Source organism: Oncorhynchus tshawytscha, linkage group LG01 (assembly GCF_018296145.1).
Source record: "Oncorhynchus tshawytscha isolate Ot180627B linkage group LG01, Otsh_v2.0, whole genome shotgun sequence".
Taxonomy (NCBI): Eukaryota; Metazoa; Chordata; class Actinopteri; order Salmoniformes; family Salmonidae; genus Oncorhynchus; species Oncorhynchus tshawytscha.
This window is the reverse complement of record NC_056429.1, coordinates 60,838,850-60,846,258: the sequence shown is the minus strand read 5'-3', so window position 1 is coordinate 60,846,258 and position 7,409 is coordinate 60,838,850.

Genomic DNA, 7,409 nt, shown 5'->3' with positions numbered 1-7,409 from the left:
AGCATCAGAGCCGGTGTAGTACGACTTGATCGTAGTCCTGTATTGAAGCTTTGCCTGTTTGATGGTTTGTCGGAGGGCATAGCGGGATTTCTTATAAGCTTACGGGTTAGAGTCCCGCTCCTTGAAAGCGGCAGCTCTAGCCTTTAGCTCAGTGCGGATGCTACCTGTAATCCATGGCTTCTGGTTGGCTTATGTACATACGGTCACTGTGGGGATGACGTCATCAATGCACTTATTGATGAAGCCAATGACAGATGTGTACTCCTCAATGCCATTGGAGGAATCCCGGAACATATTCCAGTCTGTGCTAGCAAAACAGTCCTGTACCCTAGCATCTGCTTCATCTGACCACTTTTTTATTGATCTAATCACTGGTGCTTCCTGCTTTATTTTTTCCATGTAAGCTGGAATCAGGAGGATGGAATTATCGTCAGATTTGCCAAATGGAGGGTGAGGGAGAGCTTTGTATGTGTGTCTGTGTGTGGCTTAAAGATGGTCCAGAGTTATTTTTCCTCTGGTTGCACATTAAACATGCCGACAGAAATTTGGTAAAATTATATACAGGGGGTACCGGTACCAAGTCAATGTGTGGGTGTACGGGAGAATTGAGGTAATAGAGGTCATATGTACATGTAGGTAAGGTTGAAGTGACTATGCATCGATAATAAACAGAGAGTTGCAGTAGCGTAAAGAAGGGGGTAAATGCAAAATAGTCCGGGTAGCCATTTGATTAACTGTTCAGCGGAAGCTGTGAATAATCCTCTTGGACCTAGACTTGGTGCTCCAGTACCACTTGCCCTGCGGTAGCAGAGAGAATAGTCTATGGCTTGGGTGGCTTGAGTCTGACAATTTTTAGGGCCTTCCTCTGACATCGCCTGGTATAGAGGTCCTGGGTGGCAGGATGCTTGGCCCCAGTGATGTACTGAGCTGTATGCACTACCCTCTGTAGCACCTTGCAGTCGGATGCTGAGCAGTTGCCATACCAAGTGGTGCCATACCAAGCGGCATCACCGCTTGGTATGACACCTGCTCAGCATCTGAACGCAAGGTGCTACAGAGGGTAGTGCATACAGCTCAGCACATCATGCTCTCGATGGTGCAGCTGTAGAACATTTTGAGGATCTGAGGACACATGCCAAATCTTTTCAGTCTCCTGTGGGGGAATAGGTGTTGCCGTGCCCTCTTCACAACTGTCTTGGTGTGTTCGTACCATGATAGATTGTTGGTGATGTGGGCACCAAGGAACTTGAAACTCTCAACCCGCTCCACTACATTCCAGGTGGGAAAGGCAGTGTGGAGTGCAAGAGAGAAAGCGTCATCTGTGGATCTATTGGGGCAGTATGCAAATGAGAGTTTGTCTAGGGTTTCTGGGATGATGGTGTTGATGTGAGCCATGACCAGCCTTTCAAAGCTTGGCTACAGATGTGAACGCTACAGGTTGGTAGTCATTTAGGTCACCTTGGCGTTCTTGGGCACAGCGACTATGGTGGTTTGCTTGAAACGTGCCTCGGTCAAGGAAAGGTTGAAAAAGTCAGTGAAGACACTTACCAGTTTTTACTATCATTTTTTATATAATTTATCCACAGGGATTTAACTTTTTTTCCCCAGTAATTTTCTTAATGGGTGCATGCTAATTAGTAACTGGAATAATCAATTTCATAAGTGCAGTGTCTGGTTGCTCCTCATTACACACCACAGAGCAGCAAACATTATTTAAACCTTCAACATTGGAATTACTACAAAACTTAAAAATATGACCTCTTATACACTGTTTTAGGCTCAAGATTTGGAACTTTGGTTTTCCTAGAAATGGCTACTATATTATGATGACTACATCTGATAGATTTAGATACTGCTTTAGAGCAGATTTCTGCAGCATTAGTAAAGATGTGATCAATACTTGTGGATTATTTAACTCCTGTAATGTTTGTAAATACCCTGGTAGGTTGACTGATAACCTGAACCCGGTTGCAGGCACTGACTGGTGACAGTTTGATCCTTTTTCTTGAGTAGGCAGCTTGATGAAAGCCAATCAATATTTAGGTCACCCAGAAAAATGTACCTCTGTTGATATCCCATACAGTTGAAGTCAGAAGTTCACATACACTTAGGTTGGAGTCATTAAAACTAGTTTTTCAACCACTCCACACATTTCTTGTTAACAAACTACAGTTTTGGCAAGTTGGTTAGGACTATTTCACTATAACTCACTGTATCACAATTCCAGTGGGACAGAAGTTTACATACACTATGTTGAATGTACCTTTAAACAGCTAGGAAAATTCTAAAAAATGATGTCATGGCTTTAGAAGCTTCTGATAGGCTAATTGCCATCATTTGAGACAATTGGAGGTGTACCTGTGGATGTATTTCAAGGCCTACCTTCAAACTCAGTGCCTCTTTGCTTGACATCATGGGAAAATCAAAAGAAATCAGCCAAGACCTCAGAAAAAAATGGTAGACCTCCACAAGTCTGGTTCATCCTTGGGAGCAATTTCCAAACACCTGAAGGTACCATGTTTGTCTGCACAAACAATAGTACGCAAATATAAACACCATGGGACCATGCAGTCATCATACCGCTCAGAAAGGAGACGCGTTCTGTCTCCTAGAGATGAACGTACTTTGGTGCAAAAAGTGCAACAGCAAAGTACCTTGTGAAGATGCTGGAGGAAACAGGTACAAAACTCTATAACCACAGTAAAACGAGTCCTATATCAACATAACCTGAAAGGAAAGATCATACTTTTTGATAAACGTTCTCTGGTCTGATGAAACAAAAATAGAACTGTTTGGCCATAATGACCATAGTTATGTTTGGAGGAAAAAGGGGGAAGCTTGCAAGCCGAAGAATACCATCCCAACCGTGAAGCACGGGGGTGGCACCATCATGTTGTGGGGGTGCTATGCTGCAGGAGGGACTGGTGCACTTCACAAAATAGATGGTATCATGAGGATAGAAAATATGTGGATATATTGAAGCAACATCTCAAGACATCAGTCAGGAAGTTAAAGCTTGGTCGCAAATGTGTCTTCCAAATGGACAATGACCCTAAGCATACTTCCAAAGTTGTGGCAAAATGGCTTAAGGACAACAAAGTCAAGGTTTTGGAGTATCCATTCCAAAGCCCTGATCTCAATCGAAAAGAAAATGTGTGGGCAGAACTGAAAAAGCTTGTGCGAGCAAGGAGGCCTACAAACCTGACTCAGTTACACAAGCTCTGTCAGGAGGAATGGACCAAAATTCACCCAACTTATTGTGGGAAGCTTGTCGCAGCCTACCTGAAATGTTTGACCCAAGTTAAAGAATTTTAAAAGCAAAGCTACCAAATACTAATTGAGTGTATGTAAACTTCTGACTCACTGGGAATGTGATGAAAGAAATATAAGCTGAAATAAATAATTATCTCTACAATTATTCTGACATTTCACATAAAAGCAAAGCTACCAAATACTAATTGAGTGTATGTAAACTTCTGACTCACTGGGAATGTGATGAAAGAAATATAAGCTGAAATAAATAATTATCTCTACAATTATTCTGACATTTCACATTCTTAAAATAAAGTGGTGATCCTAACTGATCTAAAACAAGGGAATTATTACTAGGATTAAATTTCAGGAATTGTGAAAAACTGAGTTTAAATGTATTTGGCTGAGGTGTATGTAAACGTCCGACTTCAAATGTACGTTATCAAGCATGTGCGGCTGCCTGTGTGTGAGAAATTCATTTCCCTTCCAGATTGGTACGTTTGCCTTGGCTTCTTGACGTTTTTCTCCTTTTATTGTTTCAGTTTACTCTCAAGTTTGGACTGGAAACTTCTGCAGGTGTTGTGTCTGCACCTGATAAGAAGTGTGCTGCTTCCTGTCTGTACCACAAATGGGCTCCAGGGATTTGTCTCTGCCAGAGTTGGTGTGATCATCATCCTTTTTTTCACATTCACACCTTTGTAACAAGAAATCTTTCATTATGTTGGCCAATCAAAAGTTTAATTTCTAACACATTGTTTATGATATTAATAATATTATTCATTTATTTGTAAGAGGTGCATATGATGCATTACATCAGATTTAGCATTCACTTGTTCTCATCTACAGCTATAAGTATTAAATCAGAGCCATTTAGAAAGTGTATACTGTATATAGGCAAACATTGTGACCTTGAAGGTAAGATAACATGTGGCGAATAAGAAGGAGAATATAAACAAGAAAAACGTTATTGTTGAACATAGACAATAAACTCACCACTACTGTGTAAAATCAATTAAATGTTATAGGCCCAGTGTAGTCAAAAATGTAACTCCAATTAAATTGTCTTGAAGATCTACAGTGCCTTGCAAAAGTATTCATCCCCCTTGGCGGTTTTCCTATTTTGTTGCATTACAGCCTGTCATTTAAATGGATTTTTATTGGGATTTCATTTAATGAACATACACAAAATTTTCCAAATTGGTGAAGTGAAATGAAATTTTAAAAAACTTGTTTAAAAAAAAAATGTTATACAAAAAACGGAAAAGTGGTGCATGCGTATGTATCCATCCCCTTTGCTATGAAGACCCTAAATAAGACCCGGTGCAACCAATTACCTTCAAAAGTCACATAATTGGTTAAATAAAGTCCACCTGTGTGCAATCTAACTGTCACATGATCTGTCATATGATCTAACCACTAACACCACCAAGCAAGCGGCACCATGAAGACCAAAGTGCTCTCCAAACAGGTCAGGGACAAAGTTTGGTAGAAGTACAGATCAGTGTTAGGTTATAAAAAAATATCAGAAACTTTGAACATCCCACGGAGCACCATTAAATCCATTATTAAAAAATGGAACGAATATGGCACCACAACAATTCTGCCAAGAAAGGGCCGCCCAATAAAACTCATGGACCAGGCACGGAGGGCATTAATCAGAGAGGCAACAAAGAGACCAAAGATAACCACTGCAGAGATTGGAGTATCTGTCCATAGGACCACTTTAAGCCGTACATTCCACAGAGCTAGGCTTTACGAAAGAGTGGCCAGAAAAAAAAGAAGAAAAATAAGCAAACATGTTTGGTGTTCGCCAAAAGGCATGTGGGAGACTCCCCAAACATATGGAAGAAGGTACTTTGGTCAGATGAGACTAAATTGAGCTTTTTGGCCATCAAGGAAAATGCTATGTCTGGCGCAAACCCAACACCTCTCATTACCCCGAGAATACCATACCCAGAGTGAAGCATGGTGGTGGCAGCATCATGCTGTGGGGATGTTTTTCATCGACAGGGACTGGGGAACTGGTCAGAATTGAAGATTGATGGATGGCACGAAGTACATGGGAATTCTTGAGGAAAACCTGTTTCAGTCTTCCAGAGAGGACAATGACCCTAAGCGTACTGCTAAAGCAACATTTGAGTAACTGGAGCAGTTTTGCCTTGAAGAATGGGCAAAAATCCCAGTGACTTGCAGCTGTAATTGCTGCAAAGGTGGCTCAACAATGTATTGACTTTGGGGGGGTTGAATAGTTATGCACGCTCAAGATCTGTTTTTAATTTTATTTCTTGTTTGTTCCACAGTAAAAAATATTTTGCATCTTCAAAATGGTAGGCATGTTGTGTAAATGAAATGATAAAAACCGCCCAAAAATATATTTTAATTCCAGGTATTGTAAGGCAACAAGATAGGAAAAATGCCAAGTGGGGTGAATACTTTCGCAAGCCACTGTATGGCAAGACTTGAAAATTAATTTCTTGCAATTTTCAACAACCAACATGTAACTCAAGGGTGTAAATACATATGTAAATGAGATATATTTAAGTATCTAACATTTCTAAAAACATATTTTCACTTTGTCATTATGTGGGGCATTGTCTGTAGATGGGTAAGAGAAAAAAAATCTATTTCCAGCTGTAACACAACAACATGTGGAATAAATCAAGGGGTATGAATACTTTCTTAAGGCACTGTACAGTTTACCGTATCTGGCACTAATAGTGGAATAATAGTGTTTCAAAGTACTACTTACCCGCCAGTGATGTGATTCACTGTGATATTCCACTATCGATTTCTCCCACCGGAGCGGCATTCTTTGTCAGAATGGGAAAGCTGTTCTAACTGTGCCAGTGTTTTCTAGTGGAAATCACTCTGTCATTTCCTGGTTGCTAAAATTCTATACTATTCGCTCAATTACAGTTTATGTGAGAAAACAAGCACTGAATAGTGTAGGGAATCATTTTGCCATCTAAATCTCTGCGAAACAAAAAATATATTTTTACAGCTGTAACCTGAAATTGAGCAAACAGTGTAGAATTGTAGCAACCAGAAAATGAGTGTGATTTTAACTAACCCAGACACAAAGTCAGAACAGCTTTCCTGTTTTGACAACAGATGCTGCTCTGGCATTTGAAATCAATTGGTGAATATCACAGTCAATCACAACACTGGCAGGCAAGTAATACTGTGAAACACTATCATTCCACTATTACTGCAGATACATTATATTATGGACATTTTCTGAAATTACAATGCGAACATAAAATAAAAACATCCTATATGTAGCACCTTAAGGTTAGGTTTACAATCAGATTTTATGACTTTGTGGCTGTGCATCAGAGCTGCCTCCAGAACTAAATTAATGACTAAAAACGCTAAACTGCGTTTCTCACCCGAAACTGGACTTGTTTAGGTGTCAGTCCGAGGTCAAAACTAACTGTTACTCTGAGAGAACTTCTGCTTTCTAAGGAGCAGAAAGAGACGTGAAAAGAAGATAGGCCTACACCAGTAAGCACAAAGACAGTGTGTGTGTAAGAAACATTTATTTGACCAAGGAGTTGACCATTAATTCAATAATGAATTCTATATGGTTAAGGGGATTCACAGGAGGTTTCATGTGATGGAATAACACGCACACACACAAACCAAACACACGCGTTGTACTTGGTTGACCTTTGGCAACCCTCCTGGCCAGACTGTTGTTTATATCCAAACACTTAGCACAACTCTCACATAATCTCACATAAGAAGCGCGGTTTGGGGGGTCATGTTTCGGAGGACGCATGATATAACCTTCGCCTCTCCCAAGCCCTATGTAGAGTTGCAGTGATGAGACAAGATCGCAATTGGATATCACAAAATTAGGGAGAAAAATGGGGTAAAATAAAACAAATAAAAATAAACAAAAACTTATATAAATGTGATACAAAAATGTTTAAAAAAAAATCTACAATCCCGTTTTTGCTTTGTAATTACAGGGTACAGTATTGTGTTTAGATTGATGAGGCTAAAAAATATTTAATCAATTTTATTAAAAGGCTGTAACGTAACAAAATGTGGGAAAAAATCAAGGGGTCTGAATATTTTCAGAATGCACTGTACATAAGTATTCACACCCCTAAATGAATACTAGAAGCACCTTTGGCAGAGATTACAGCTGT